This window comes from Corvus kubaryi, unplaced genomic scaffold (genome assembly GCF_017639235.1).
Source record: "Corvus kubaryi isolate FWS band 111438036 unplaced genomic scaffold, C.kubaryi_AGA036_p1.0 69, whole genome shotgun sequence".
In the NCBI taxonomy this organism is placed as follows: Eukaryota; Metazoa; Chordata; class Aves; order Passeriformes; family Corvidae; genus Corvus; species Corvus kubaryi.
Genome location: NW_024582057.1, coordinates 6064634 through 6081601, shown reverse-complemented (window position 1 = coordinate 6081601; position 16968 = coordinate 6064634). Strand labels below are relative to the sequence as shown.

At 38.7% G+C, this 16968-nt stretch overlaps 1 long non-coding RNA gene across 1 annotated transcript in view; it reads right to left on the bottom strand.

Moving 5' to 3' along the window:
• Window positions 1-5785: 5785 nt before the first annotated feature.
• The window catches only part of LOC121674656, a 34881-nt gene continuing 23698 nt past the window's right edge, over window positions 5786-16968 (bottom strand). Inside the window, exon 3 of the long non-coding RNA XR_006019742.1 lies at window positions 5786-9873. This is a non-coding gene — a long non-coding RNA (uncharacterized LOC121674656). The remainder of the gene's footprint in view (window positions 9874-16968) is intronic.

Sequence of the window (16968 nt, the reverse complement as noted above, 5' to 3'; positions counted from 1 at the left end):
CAAAGCCTGTGAGCCAAATGCCAGAATCCTTACTCAAGCTCCATTCCCTGCTCATTGATGAAAAACGTGTGAGAATGGGCTGCAAGGGAGAGGAAATCACTGTGGATTTCAACTCCTCACAACTCCCTCTTGAATTCTCTTGTCAGAGTGGGCTTTAAATCCCAGAAACCCCTGGCCTTAAAATGTGAAATGTATGTCTTAGGCGATCTGAAGGCGTCAAACAATCAAATATGAATGCTATAGTATTTGATGATTGCTCTGTGGCAGCACGGTTCTACTGAACTTGTCTGATGGTGTTTGTTTATGGTGTATGTATAGAGGGACTGCTGGGCTGGGCAAATTCCTTGGACATGGGGCTCATGTGGATGGGGTGACATAGGTTCTTTATACAAGGACCAGCAAGGCATGGTTTGTACCCCAGTCTATCTGGGCAAAAATCTCAGGGTTCCAAAACCTGTGAATTTTTAAATTATTTTCTCTTGAGAGTCATTTTTGCAAACTAGATGGGCTCTGAGAAGGAAGGAGTTACATAGTCAGGATGCCTTAGCCATGTTAGCCATGATCTGGGAGAACAAGCTCCCCTTACCAGCAAAGCCTTTGGAACTTTTGTTGTGAGAGTTGTTAAAGTCACAGGACGCTTGGACGGAAAGGGTGTAAAGACAAGTGAGGGAAACTCTGCTGAGTCAATGCTTTCTGTGCAAAGGGGAGCCCTGAATTTCTGTAGCTCTTCTTTAGCTGTCAGTGCAGCTTCTTAATGAAGGTCTAGGGTCTCTGCAGGTGTAAAAGGACACAACTCCTCCAAAAGCCCACCCGGCTTTGGGCTACCTTGGTTGAAGATCAAGCGTTTAAACACCATGAGGCTTTGTAGAGTACGATGATTTGGGTCAGGTCTCCAGGAGGTACAGTCAGTATAACAACACATTTCTAGGAAGTTGCTCCAACAGATATAGGCTGCACTGTTAGTTCTTGGATTTTACTCTAATTCACAGAATCAGAGCCAAAAATAGAGTCCTAAAGGTACATCACTGTGTTAGTTTTATATGCCCAAATTCAGACATTGGCCTCCACCACAAATCTGCCAATGCAATCATGGCAATTAGGTAGCATCTTATGTTTTCTCATGTTAATGATGAAATGAGACCTATTACCTCTCCTTCACCGCAGCTCCTTCCCACAAACCCTTGATCCTGCAGTATTTGAGAAAGAAAAACAAATTCAAATATTAAGCAAAACTTCTTGTCACAAAAAGTATGGAATAAAAAAAAAATGACATTAAATGCTCTGTATCATTTACGATGTAATCTCCTGGCAATAGAAAGCTGGCAATGAGCTACAGTCATGCTTTCAATTACATTGCTAAGTAATCACACATTAAAGTCTAATGGCAAATGATTCTTTATTCCCAGGGTGCCCTGTCCAATTGTTTTCTAAATTGGTTTCAGGAATAAGGATGCAAGTATGACTGCAAAAATATTATTTATGGTTTGGAAGTCATCTTTTGTATCTTTTTTTTTTCCCTGTGCGCTTTTGGCAGACGGTTCAGAATGTAGTTTATTATTTCTTGGTCCGTGTTATAGGTTGACAGTTAAGAAATGCTTAAACCTCACGATAAACTTGGTTGGATTGATAGATAGAGTTGTCATATTTTCACTGCCCCCAAATATGTTGTTTGTCCTGTAGGAAATGAATAGTTTCTCAGCAAAGACTTGTGTTGAAATTTCATATTTTTGTCTTTCTCATGCACTTGAATTGCTCCTTCTCAGTGCCTGCAGCCACTGGTAAGCAGTGAAAAGAATGTACAGGCTTTGTGTCTTAACAATATTAGAGTCTTCAAATATCACCAAATGTAGGACTTAAGGTGCTTTGCATAATAATAATAATAATAAATAATAATAATAATAAATTAAATTAGTTCCCTGAGGAACAGAGAACATCAAAGTACAAAATAATTTTTGAAGCTTTAGGAAGGTAAAAACTCAAATTGTAGTGGAAATTCATGCTAAATATTTGAAGTTTGCCTTTATATTGCACCTTGCACATTGGAAAAGTATATTTATACAGTTGACACTTTCTTTTCTCAATATCATTGTGTTTAAACATTTTGGAAGTATTTAATCTCATGATAGTTCTTAACGAACAGGTTTTTTACATTCAACCACATTTTCACATAGAGCAGAAAAATAAAACACTTCATAAAGTTTAATTAATCAAGCCATCACACATTAAGGTCACTGAAAGAATGCTGTGTCTCTGGTGGTTACTTGAGTATTACTTGGTAACTTGCCACTTGGGTACAAAGAAGGAAGAAATGCAAAGCAGGCTTGTGTGAAGACTGTGTGCTATGAGGGCACAAAGGAAAAAGAGGTTATAAAGAGACCTAGTTCCACAGGTCTGCCCCAGACCCACCTGAAGCAGTCAAGACCATGAGTAGCAGCTGTCTGTCCATCAGTGTTCGATGCTCTGAGCATAGAACTTTGGTCTTGAAAAATCTAGATGTTTTGGATGGCCCAAATGGAAGTCTGTTTCCCTATTGACATCACTCCTAATTATGGAAAACTTTTCCATCATCTCTGGTACCTTCACAGAAACAAATCTTTTTGCTGCTTTTAATATCAATGTGCATATATAGAGAGAAACGAAAACACATTCAGAATTTGTATTGCACAGAAAGGTATTTAACAAAGATACAACTGTTGTTGGGTTACAACTTATGGAGCAAATATATATGGGTAATGTGAGTTTCTCTTAGTTCCTGCTGCTCTTACTATTTCTGCCTCCTGTTCTGCCTGTGCTGTCTGGTGCATTGTATAACGTGGAGATATTGTGAAACTGATTTTTTTTTTAGTTTCATTCTTCCTATGCTTTAACACCAAGTGTGTCATCCAGTGGAAAAATGCTGCTACCAGAGATGTAGACCCAGCAGGAGTGAGCACTGCCAAGCTGCCCCAGAGCCCAGTATGAGCCCTGCAAGGTTTGATGAATTCTAAACGTTAATTAAGTCAGATGGCTAGTTTTAGTTAAGACCATAAGTGGGTCTGATCCCTGTGAGATTTTGCTATAGTGACAATGCAAGTACTGGAAATTACATTGCCATAATGACTTTTACAGGGTCTATACACCGAGCCTGGTAACTGAGCTAGGGAAAGTGCTTGCTGTGTAGGAGGTGTAGTGTGAAGGCAGCATTAGACCATAGTAAAGATGTGGAATTGAAATGAGTGGTGTTGTGTTAGATGGATCTGGTTGTTTGATTTGACTGCTTCAGTCTTTGCTTTATACTGCAGCACTTTACATAATTGTGGCTGTCAGGGCAGACGACCTCTGAGTTTTAGGAAGGAAACCCCCACAACCAGCTGTGGGAGGAGAGTTTGTCTTGGTGGTGTTTTTCTTAATGAAATACCTGACAATTAGATGAAGTAATTTTCCAGAAAGTACCTGGTGCTCCCCCTTAACTCTCAAATCTGCAAATAAAATGGGTCATTTGAGAAAACTGATGTGCTTGGGACCCACAGCAGGACAACCTTGGCCTTACTTCCTACAGCACTGTGAAAGGAGAAGTCTTGTCGATATGCTGTGAGCTATGCAATGTGGACTTCGAATGAGTCTCTTACCGAGACCTTTCACTTAAGTCCTGAATTAAACTGACAGACCTAAGTAGGATTGTGCCACAGTGCAAGTAGATAATCTGAAATAGTCCTGCACTGTTTATTTGATTGGTTTGCTTTCGATGTAACATTTTATAGGTACAGTGGATTTCATGTGGTGAAGAGCTCATTTTCAGGGTAATGCTATAAGTACTAAAGTAAACAAGTGTATGAATAATTCCTTCAAGTGTTTCTGTCTCATAAATGCTCTCAAGAGACTTTACCATTAACATGCCTTATATTGAGCTACACTTGAGAAGGAAGTCTAGAGTATCTGCTTCTTGCATTTGTTGGGTCACTTCTTGACCTGAAACAAGATCAGCTGAGGACAAACCCTAAGCATAAAATAGAAAGCTTTATAAAAATGGTAATTGCTGCAAGTGTTCTAAAAAGAAATATTTTTGTTGTATGATTTTAAACATATCTGACTCTTCTAGCGAAAGAAGAGGTAGAAGAGAAGTAAATGAGGTTGGAAGTGTTCCAAATACTCTAAGCATAATTTATGGATGCTTGGTTTGTGCTACAAATGTTCAGAAATTAATTAGAAAACTGTCCAAATTCCCTGAGAGTACACTGACATGTTGTCTTTCACCAAAGGTTGTTGCTAACCGTGAGAAATTGTTCTGGTAGAGACTTTATTGAGAGTGTACTAAGTACTTACTGGTATATCACTCTATTTAAAGGTCCCCAGGCTTTATAATAATCCTGAGTTTTTGTGCTAGGTGATGTACAAAGAGAACGGGGGACAAGGGAATCGGTAAGGGCCCTTGAAATGTGGAAAATACAAAGAGGAAAATGTGTATGCAAGATGCCTTTATTCCCATTTTATGCTGTAGTATTGGAGACAGAGTAAGATTTGCACTGACTGAGGAAGGTGCTTTAAGCACCTGCCTCACGTAAGCACCTAATTAATCTCTTGTAAATATGTATGCCCATATCTAAATGAACTAAGATAATGGCGGGTCATCTAAAATCACATTATGTGTCTATGACACAGGCAGCAGTGAAGCCCAGACCTGAATCCCAATCCGGTGGCTTAGCAGCAGTGTCAACTTAACTAAATATGAATCCATTATGATTTATTGAAGCACTTGTATCTCCCTGTCTCACCCTCCCTCACAAGCTCTGGAGAGTTCAACAAGTTTTAACTTTCTTATTGTTAATATCAGTTTGGGATTTTTTAACCTTTTTATTTTCGGTCATTTTCTGTGATGGTGTCAGCAAGGTAAGATCTAGTTCCAGTCTAAAAGCAGTGTGATTAGGGTCAAACTGCACAGGTGCTTGTGTTTTGCAACTCAGTTCAGGTTAATAATTTAATCTCATTGCTGCAGAAATGCTTTGAGTCACAGAACTTTGAGTCAGTTTGAGCTACAGGGGATGTTTTCGTGGGTGTCCAGGAGGCATGAGTTCACAAGTTTTGTATTAAAATTCTTACCAACATTTTAGTCAACATTTGTTTTTCCAGTCTAAGCAGGTCTTAATTCCTCTTTTGGTATTAAAAACATAAAGATTTCACTTATGATTGCATTCAGAGACATTAAAAAATTGATTCGGCTTCATTATATATGTGGGATTTAATTTATTTTGTATTATTATGACTTCTAAGGAAATATTACACATTAAGATGAAATATGCTTGAGATCTAATTATCTTGTTTTTGTTATGGAATATATTTTTTTTGCCTTCCAAGAAGGAATGTTGAGAGTAGATTCATAGCAAATGAATGAACTCATGATCTTGGAATAATATAATTTAGGATGGACTTTGACCTCAATAGACTGTGGACTAGTCTCTATATGCATCTTGTATTTTGGATTATGGGGTTCTTGTGATTACCATGTACTGTACTTGAAGTGAGAGATACTTTGAGTTTGATAATTTTGGATTTCACTCCATAAAGATTAAAATCCATGACATTGAGAAATTGTAAAAGCCTCCAGGGATATTTCAGATATAAGAAAGTGCAGTGAGCCTGTCTATATAACTGATCACACCTTGACTCAGAAGCTTATTCTGAAATCAATGCTGCACAACTGCACACAACATCAGGGGAAGTCTTCAGATAAAAATATGAAGTTAAGCAGTGTTCAAAATTATAAATGCATGATACTTTCTTCAGATGAAAAGCCAGTTATAGAATAATAAAATTTTTGTTTCTTTTAATTTAAAGAACATGACCAAAGATAACTAGAAATTGATTCAGTTGAATTGTTTTCAAGGAATCAAATAACTTATTTTCATGGACTTACAGTTAAACCTGTGGATAGGGGAGCTTATCTGGTGAACACACACTTTAATATAAAACATAAGCTGTTATCAAAAGGGGGTTTATTCCCTCAAATTTCCCATGAATAACTTCCTTTTAAAATTAAGTTCAATATATGGCTTTTTTTGGCTTCTTTTTCTTCCAGATTGTGAGTTGAAACATTAATAAGTATCTATAAAGAATGAGAGAATTAAAAAAAGACTTTTGAGCTGAGCTAATTTTTCTTAAACTTTATACAGCTGCAGACAACAATAAATTTTTTTGTATAATGTGCATATATACATATATGCACAAACATTCTGATGAAGAAATAACAAAGACTTGGGTACTGGAAATGCAAATGATGGCAAGGAATGGTAATACATGAAATGGTTCATCAGAGGGTCTGAAAGTACTTCCCTTTCAGAAGCAGTAGTTAAGTAGTTAAGTTAATTAGTCCAAAATGTCCTTTATGATACAGCTCAATTTAAAAAAGAGTGTTAAGAGATCAAACGTTTTTGTGACCATTTTAACTTATTCTTAAATTCAGAAGAATTTGTTTCTTATTCCTGAATGCATTCAAGGTAATGGTTAATTGTAAACACGTGCTAAAGCGACATGAGCATGAATACATAATTAATTTTTAAGGGCTCTTGCTGAATAAGTTTGCTTTTCTGATTCAACTCTGACTGTGGAAAGTCATGTTGCATTTTTATTTCACGGTGAAAATCAAAATCTCTTAACTCCACCAGAAACCATTACTTCTTTTTTTTTTTTTAAATGTTATTAACATGAACCAGCTCTTTCATTTAGTTCTGATTCAACTGTCTGCTTATATATTCCTGTAAATCTGAAGTAACTTGAGTGAGTTACAAGATCATTCATAAAACTACACAAAAGGATTATGCTGACTTCATCCTATATACCGTATCTTTTCCTTGATGTATGTGATCTGCATTAATTGATTAATTACTGTATGTTTCTAGCAAGGGATTGAAGTAGTTATCATGCTTTTGTAGTAACCAGTTCCTCTTCTTGCTGATTCTTTTACTCTAGACAATAAAAGAAATTCAAAGTAAAAGCCAATGACTGTATATCCTGTGCATTAAGGTTGTCATTTGGTGGTCTGATTAAAAAATTCTGCCAATTACTAACATAATTTCAAACAAAGTTTGATGGAGACCACTAAAAAGGCATTGTCCTACAGCCTGAAGGCAGAGATCATGTTCAGAAACAATCGTGAATGAGTACATACAAAGAATTGTTCATTCTTTGGAAATCTGACAAAGATATTTGTTGCTGATATTTACATTTCTGTCTAGCTATATGAAAATATTCAACATAATTGCAACCTACATGTGCAGACCTCTCAGTGTCCTGGAGTCCCAATGTGTGCAACAGTTTTTCCTGGATTACATGAATGGAGGAAAGGCGTGGAGGCATCTGGTCTCAGGGTGAGCACAGGTCTGTGTGATGGTGTGACAAGGGGGAGACCCTCCCCTTGGATGCACCCGGTTGATAAGACAGAGCTGTGTTAGTGCTGGTTGGGACTTTTGGGGGTGCAGGACTGTTCTTGAGGGCAATCCTCTGCTATAAGGCATGGGTGACCTGCCTGCTGTTGGCACCTCTGTCTCTCTTGTGCTCAGGACTCTGGGCAGATGGAGAAGTGATGGGCAGATGATGTCTGGTGCATCATTTCTGGGGAGAGACAAAATGCTGTCCTCGCAACATGTGAAACACTGGCATTTGGGTTTTCACACCATATCCTCTACCTGTGGGCTCTGCAGTTCTGTTTAAAACCATCCCTGGATCTTCAGCATCTGCCTGAGCTATTACTGTGTCTTTCCCCAGCTCAGCCACAGCTATGTCTGTGCCTGGCCAAGGGCCCTGTTGATCTGAACTGAGGCACATGGACTGATTCCTTGGTTTGACGTTGGACTTGACTTGTCACCATGGACCTTTCCCAGAGACCACAGGGCTTTGTCTTGTCCTGGCTACCCCACAGGACTTGATCTGACTTCCTAGCTTGACCTCAGACCTGCCTCATCACCTCAAAATTGCTTCTTGATCTCCACTTTGAACCTGGCCACCATCCATGGCCCTTGCTTTACTTGAGGGCAATGGCATGTGCCACCTGCCTGGTGAAACCCTACCTTGCCAGCTGTGTTATCACCCCCAGCTCCTGGCTCCTGGTGCCTAAGAGCTGGAACCTTACAGCTTCCTGGCACAGTGTTGGCTTCTGCTCATCATTAAGTTTCTCTTGTGTGGATGCACTTATCTGGAAAGGTGCTACATAGCACCAAGCTGAAGTCTACTTGCTGTCTTACAATGTATTTTTTGTTACGTTACAGGATTTGAACCAAGAGAAGCAGGAAAAGACACAATACTGGGGTGGACAAATCCCAGCTGTGCATTTATGCTTCTTGAAGTAGTTGTGCCTTTTATTGGAAGCAACATATGCAACTATTGCTCATTTCTATCACAGCAGGGACTTCTGTTTTGTTTTTACACATAGTCTCTAAACTGGTGTGTGGAGGTGCATGAGTCCCTTCAGTGACCTTTAAGAAAGTGGACGTGCCTCAGCTCAGTGCCCAGAGTTAGACAAGTCTGAGTTTGAGCACTTTGCATCATCACCCATTGCACGTTTGAAATGTCTCATGAAGCGGATAGGCAGATTTTAAAAATCTATTTTTTATTCATGTCAGTTCATTCCATATGTTTTTGTGCACAAAACCCCCGAACTGTATTTAAGAGTTGGCTGAAAACCTGGCATAAATGTGTTGGCTTACAGTGACGGCTGCTCTCATTTTGTATTTTGAGAGGATGTTTGTTATACAAGGAAATCAGACTGCAGATGTCTGAGTTCCTGTGAGTGCTCTTGACAGAGGAAACTAGATGTTTAAAGTGTTTCCAGTGGAATAAAAAGTTACTGCAAGATGTAGACACAAGGGAGTTTTTAACTGCTGGTTAAAAGCCTTGCCTAGAGTTGTTCACAGTTGTGAAATAATGACAAATCCTTGGTAATGGCTTTGCATTTGTGCATCCTGTAAAATACTGTAATGCCACTTCACATAATTGAACTGGAAAGTTATCTTAAATTCAACTTCATGCTGTCCTTACAAGAGTATAGATTTAAATTTTATATCCTCAGTGTTCAGATTGCATAGGGCATGTTTGGAAATGCTCTCTTAAATAATGTATTTTTCTCTGTTCATATTGTAACTTATCTGGAAATTTCTTTCAAAATAAAGTCTTCCCAAACAGCTTATCAAAATCATACCTTTAGGTATTTAGTCCATAGTGAAACTCTGTGTTAGATCCTAAAAACACTGTATAAGAAATAACCATACTAATGATAGTTACTTTTTCATTGGAAGTCTACAGAAGTAGAACAATGTATTGGACATTGTATTTAATAGAGTTAATTAGTGTACAATGGTTATTTAATATGTTAATCAAGATTTAATCATGATAAAACAGACTAATCTTGCCATTATTCTGCCATTATAAAAGTGTAATTGAAATAGATTGGAAAAAAAATTCAGTACGTTCTTGTCAGTGTCTTAAAAACTCTGCACTCAGAAGCACTGCAGTGCTCCAACACACGTTTCAAAATTAGCTGTATTTAATCAAAGCAGGTTTAATTCAGTTAGTGTTTTACATTAAAACTAAGAGCCACCCACTTGACAGAAAGAAGCTCAGCGCATAATTCTGAAAATGTGTTTTCTCTTTTAGCTTGGTTTCCTAGGGAGGAAGTCGAGGTGGTCATTGTGTCTGTCTCTGCCTATGTTTATCCTTCTTCTTGGCCACCCTCATGACATCCAAACTCTTGGAAATCTTCAGCTAAAGTTTTCAGAAGAGTAGCAGTTCTGAAGGAATGAAGGGTCCATGGGCTTCAGGACTGTATGGAAGAAGAGGAAGTTGATGCTGGCAGCTGTGCTGACAAAGTGACTGCAAGCTGAGCTCACATATTGGACTCTTGGGAATCTGCAAAAGAGAAAGACATCACAAATGCACTATGGTGTTCTTCTGGGTTCCATTAGATGATTCAACAAGTACAAGTTCACAGGAATCCAGACCCCATTAGTTTTATTCAGTTACTTACAGAAAAAGTTGTCTAAACTTTGCAGCAGAGACAGTTATTGTTGGGGCTTTAATCTTGATAGATACATTGATTATGCAGGCCAGCATATTTACCACAGCTTGCAATAAGCTGTCTTCAGCTACCACTTGGGCTATTTTCTAAGGGAAATCCATGCAAGGATGCCTCACACTTGAGGGCCAGTTAAAGTATGCTAAGGATGCATACTTTGGACCCAGACCATGGTGAAAAAAGGGAGAGGACCTGCAGTTTAGTCACAGACACGGGGCAGCATATTTCATTAGGAAGGGAGAGGATGCCATCTCACTTAGGTGTGTAGTAGCCCAACTGTACCAGCAGCCACAGTCTGTAAGTAACAGTACTAATTATAAATTTGTGATTGAAATCAATTATTTTCATTTCCCTCTAGCTTTTGGGGCGCTCTTCAAAGTTCATGGTTTTGGTCTATCCTCTGTAAGCAAGGGGTTATCAACATTTTAACTATCTCTTAAAATAATTAAGTCTGATGCATTCATGACTTCAGGGTTGAAGCAGGGTTGAATTAAGAATGTAAAACAAGTACCTGAACTTGTGATGCTCCAGCTAGCCTTATCTGTGCTTCGAATTTTATAATATCACTGATTTCAGATCTTTCACTGGTGTAAATGAGTAAATCAGATTGGTTACAAGTATTTAGAGGTCTGACTTTGTGCATAAGCCAAAATCTTGTTGATTTCCAAGGGGTGTCACACTTTTATATAGCTATGAATATTATTAATGTCTGTGTACTGTGAATTTGGCATCTAATTATGTCTGCAGAAATATTGTTCTTCCAAGATCATGAAACTTTTTTTCCTATTAACTGTGTTTCTTCAAGATATGGGGTTGATTTTTTTATTTTTTTGATACTGCTAAAAAACAACAGTGGGGATAATACTGTTGATCCCTGTTAAATTTTAGTTCTGAAGAATAATTTCATGTGGACTTTTTTGTTAGAAGGCTCTCAGAAGGAGTATTTTGTAGAGAAGTTTACAGTGCTGTGTTTCTTAGCAAAGGAAAGTCAGGCTTAATGAGACAGTATGCTCATTTGCTACTGAGCACTTTTGATATGAGTTGTGCTTTGGAATATGTTCTGTGTTAAATTTTGTTATGAATCTGTTAAAAGAATCATTCATAGTTATGAGATGAAAATAATTGCTGCTAATTTTTACAGTGCCCTTTTAAAAGGAGGATCACCAAAGAGCAATCAAATATTTCTGATGTGGGGTCCAATTTGACCCAATAGTGATGAAAACAAGTACCTGGGCCAAATTAAGTAATGGTGCAAATGATGTGAACACCTTGTCTTTAGTAGTAAGGCACCTTATCTCAGAATCCTGAGCCATAACACTGGAGAACCCCGTGTTCTTTTTTCCTTCATCTCTGCAGTTCTGGCAGTCAGGGAACCTAAGGTGAAGAACAGGGAAATCTCCAGATGAGCCCCGTTTTTCCTGCAATGGTCTTGAGCAGCAGGAGCAGAGGCTCTGCCCCAAACAGGCTATGTCATTCACTGATTGTGTGTGTATTGCAGGGGTGTTGCCCAGGTAAATTATAGCAGGTTTTGGCTTTGAAAAGTAACTGACATGGAATATTCCCTTTATACCAATAATTTTGAACCTGTTGCCTACAAATATTAATGGCTGCTTCTGAGGACTCCCATTTCCCATGCAGGAGTGAGCACTGCCCCTGTAAAGCTTCAGTATTCTGGGACTTGAAAATGTTAGTTTGCTGATTTCTGCAGTGCAAAGAGTTTGGTGAAATTTTCAGCGAGCAGTGTAGAAACACAAATTGCCCAAACATTTTATGGAACCTTAAGAACAAACATTTTTTTCTGTCAACTGAAATATGAGGTCATTTCAGATGATTGGGGAAATTAACAGAATACAGGCTTGTTCAGTTAAATGTTGGCAATATAATACTCAGATTTTCTGATGAGTAATTTTACTTCTACTGAAGCTGTTTGAAAAAAGAAAACCCAACTAATAGGTAAATTTAATTGACAAACTCATTGTTCCCCTTTATTTTTGGGAGAAAGTTTTTTTTGTTACCTAGATTTCAAAAATGACCCATATTCTTTTCTCATTAAAATATTCACTGATTATTTTCACTTAAATTTTAATTAAGAATAAATGTAGATCAGTTGCTAAATAGTCCATTTTCCAATATGCTATGGTCTTGGAACAGACAGGATAGCTCTGGTAAAGTGAAAATATTGCTAACCTTTTCTTCATTTAAAACATTTAGCACGGAAATGAAACTTTTAGTTTCAAATACTTGAGACAGTTTTATAGGATAAAAATTGAAATGATTCACAGATTTTTTGAAGGTCTCATATGGAAAAAAAATCCATGTAATTTTACTGATATTGTTAGGCCTGCTCAAGAAAAGAATAATTTTTGGTATCGTGTAACCAAAATGGATTTGAGATTCAGAGCAGTCATATTACTGAGAGCCCAGGGTTTGTCTACCATTTATTAGGGACTTTCTTATATAGTGATCTTCAAGAGATCTCTGCATTTATTATGCTCTGTTTGTACACCAACTCACTTTCAGACAGTGAAACTCCCAGAACATTGCTATTGCAAATACATGGAATTGCTTACCTTCTCTGCCCTAGTTATTTCTATCCATAGTTCAAACTCACATGTGTTAGCTCATGAAATTGAAGAGTAGCGTGTTAAAAGCGAGTAAGAAATACTGATTACCCTCATGGGATTTAACCAGCAGAAGTTATGGTGAGAATTTTTGGAGTGAGAGTTTAGTTTTGAACAGTTATGGTGGTGGTGATTAATTTTGAGTTGTGTTTTTAGCCTTTTTTTTTTTTTTTTTTTTTTTTTTTTTTGGGAATTTGAGGGCACATAAGTTCATGTGATTACAGAAAGGAGATATTTCGTCTGGTCTGCTTGCTTGGCTCCAGGGTATGTAATGGCTGTGAGGACAGTAAATGTTACTGTAATAGCTGTGAGCCCTTTATTCCATGTGTGAGCAGAGGAGCTGCTGTGGCAAGGCTGCTACTTTGATGTGACTGCACAGGAGTTCCAAAACTTGAGGGTGCAGAGAGAACCTCCCTGGATAACTGCATTACTACTCAGCAAGTAGGACAAGTAAAAACCTGCACAGTTTACCGGTTTTTTTTAAAATTCTCTCTTATTGAGCTGCTGGGTGAGGTGGACTGCTGTAGAGCATCTAATAGAATTACAGGGATCTTCAGAATGAGTTGGAAATGAAATTCCTCCAGCTTAATATCCTCTAAGTCCAGTTCTGGAGGCACTGAATGCAGGGTACAGTGTAAAGAACCTGGAGTTGATACAGAAAGAACCTGGAGTTGATACAGAAATCTCTTTTGGGCATGGGTAGTTCTGATGTCCCTGTAGCTAGGGATGATAGGCTGAGGTCAGTGAGAATTTTACTGATGGAGGTGTTTTACCTGAACACAAATCATTTGAAGAACCACTAGCATTGTTTTCTGACACAGGAACAGCCACAAAAGTCATAGTTAGAGCTGGTTCAAGAATGTTTAGAATGTTTCTCCTGCAATTTTTTTTTCTGGGGGGATTTTTGTGGAGGGCTATTTTATCTATTTTATGTTTTGTTGTTTTTTTTTTTTCCCACTGTGCTGCTTTAACTGTAAAGATAAAACATATTTTAGCCCATGAATCATTATCTGATTTGTCCCCGTTGTCATCCTGTGAAATGCTAAGATACTTTGGCTGCATGATTGGTCACCTGAATTACATGGTATTGATGTTATTTTTGTATCTGACAGCTTAAATGCAATGAGTTGTATATTCTGTAAGCCTTGAAGGTCTACTGGACTTGTCAGAATAATTTGATGTATGTTTTTTCAGCGGGTTCTTTGTTAAGACTTTTTGGCCAGAAACATAGCATTATTCTATGGTATTCATCCCAAAAGGAAGGTAGAATTTTCCTTTTCCTTACAAAAAGAATTTAATTCACTGTGGAATACCACTCTGTTTTTTCATCAACCAACTAGAGTACTGGGCCTCAAATTTGTTTACTGTAAACACTTGCATGGAGGAAATTTTCCTCACAGAAAGGCTCACAAAAAACAAGATCAGTTAACATGTTTAAAATAAAATTCTATTTTCAAACCATGGCCATTTTTTTCAATGATAATTCAAGTGCTCTTTTTCAATTATGGTTCTTCAACTCTGTGCACAAGTCTTGAATGTGACTGTGGCAACGAGATGGTGAGAGATCTTCTGATCTTTGTTTTTGTTTGGGATTTAAAAAAAAAATTTTTTTTGTTTTTCTTCATGGTTTGATTCATGCGTCATTGTTCCAAGATCAGGAGCTAAGGTACAATTACCTCTGGACTTCTGGTGTCTGAAAAGGCACCACTACTTCAGAACAGTGCTAGGATCTGGCAGCTTTTGTAGGAGTATTAGTAAGTCATGGCATGGGAAGGGCAGTGTGGCAGTAGAGGAGTTAAAGTAACTCATGTGGAACTTTGAGTTGCCCAAATGATCTAATTCCATTAAACTGGGAACTTGTGACACAGTGGTGTAGGGGATAAATGAAATGGATGGCCGCTGTGCAACTGCAGATCAATAATTGTCTTTAAAAAGTAAATATGGTCTCCAACCACGTTTGACAATAACTGGAAATGACTATTTGGTAGCCATCTATTTGCTAAACCCAATGTGAAGTGCCGGAGCTCATTAGGGCTGGGCACAAAGCAGGATGCCGGGCTGTCTCAACTGGATGCAGTCAGCAAGTTGGGTCACCAACACCGTTCAGCAAAAAACAACTTCTGGCCAGATGTGCTGGGACAGTTGTCTCTTTTCGGGGTACTACTACGAAGATTTCCACCTATTAAAGCAACAAGGGTAACTTCATTTTCCCTTTTTTATTTATTTTTTTTGCTCGCCCGTGTGCCGGGAGGAGAGGGATGTGCTCGGCCGGTGCCGGCAGGTGGCAGTGTGGGCGTGCGGATGGCGCCCGCCGACCCCCCGGGCCGGAAACGAGCCCCAAAAAAATGGCTTTTTGCCTCAGAAGCATTTATTAAGCGAGCCCTTCGCCGTGGGAGTGTCAGCCCGCCAGGTCTCTCGAAAGAAGCCAGCAAAACGCAGGTGCTGCTCTGCAAGTGCACGCTCCGAAACGGGGCTGAAAAGCCTCTCGGAGGAGAGCGGGGAAAAGGAAAAGAGAGAAAAAAGAACATATGTGTGCTATTCATTTATTCAGAGCCACGCACTCTGCCAATCATCCTTTACATCACTCGGTGCCTCGGGAAAAGCTGCTCAGAAACAATCTTTGTTACTCGAGGAAACCAGGCTTGTGCTTTTGCGCCACTTGGAGAAAGCATAAAACATTTTGTCCCTTATGAAACTCGGCACACACAAATCGATTAGGAGAAAATCTGAAACCTCTGACCCTTGCAGATTCTGACCAATCCAAGCTAAACCCTCCACCTACTTGTCCTTTCTTGCACTCACAAATAAAGTAAACATAAAAACATGAGGAGGGAAAGAAGGAAAGAAGTCTGAACTGACAGCCCAGGCTCTGGAGACGGGTTTGTCTCACCTGTATGGTTCTGCTGCATGGCTGTAAAGATGCTGTGTGTGTAATAGGCCTTGAACAAAGTCAGTACAAGAGAAACAGTTTTTAAAAAAAAATTATTTCATTTTTAACAAACAAAAGCTCATCTTTAACAGAAATTCCACTGTCAGCAGTAACAATAGGGATGCAAGATCTTCCTTCCTGAAGGAAGATCACAGAACCCCACAGAAGAGGCTAAGAACCCTGTCTCATGAGACGCCTGTGTGCACCTGGATTTGCAGCAAGATCCACGCCTTGGGAGGACAGGAGGGTACCAAGTGCCACTCTGGCAGAGTGAATCATGAACATCAGTCAATTCAGATTTCTTTTTTCTTTAGTGGGACTAGGTGCAGGTTGTTAAATGATGATATAGAGATCCATGCAAAGGAAGCAATTTAGAATGCCACTAGAAGGAGAGGTATTGATCCCACAAAATCCAAGAGCTATGCTGCATATTTTTGATTATCATATATTGACATCTTATAGCTAGTTTACTTTAAAAATGTTATTCCTTATAATTAGGGTGGGGTATATTCTCATTCAATTACTCAAGTAATTAGGTTCATGGCTACTCTTATGCTATACCTTTCATGCTTCACTGATCTTTATTCTCCAGTTCAATACATATTGAGCTGGGACAACTGCCTTTCAACTTGTTTTGCCTAAAAGCCACATTAGCCCTTAACTCCAGGTTGTCTAATTTTGAGATAAAACAGAGGTCTTAGCTGTGATGCAGGATTTTCTCCTTATATATTTCTGAGAGAGACAAGACCTGGGACCTTTGTTAACAGGCATCCATGAGATACTTTGCACTCCCTCTATTTCCTATCAATTGCTGTCTTCAGTTTCCATGGGGAAAGTGTGGAGGTATAAAAACATTAACAGAACTTCAGAGATATTCTAAACTTTTCCTCTGGACCAGCCTGGGACTATACACCAAAAGCACTCACAGCACAGAACTTTCTTGGGCCTCTTAATGCTTTTATCAGCCCCTGCCCAGAGGAAGGAATTTGCCCCCTGGGGGAGGATTCTCTCTGCCTGCCTGTGTTGTGGATTTGGGTGTTTTTTGTGAAGCCTGTCAGTGAAACTCACCTCTTAGTCAGCTGATGATGTGAGAGTAGGGTGGGACAGAAGATATCCTGTGATACTTTGAAGACAAGCCCATAATAAACTCTTTTTCACTCGTTTGTTGTTTGGTGTTTTTCTTCTTTTTTTTTTTTTTTGGTTTTATCTATTACAGGTCTTCCCAGTTTATAGTTTTTGAAATTTCAGGTTTTCACTTAGTAACTTTTGCAGGAATCAGAACTTTAAAATGTCTTTTACTGTATTCTGAGACACATGCATCATCTGGGAGTTGAGAGTAGTCTAGAAAATCTAGTGCATTGTGGAAAAATAATCCTGGG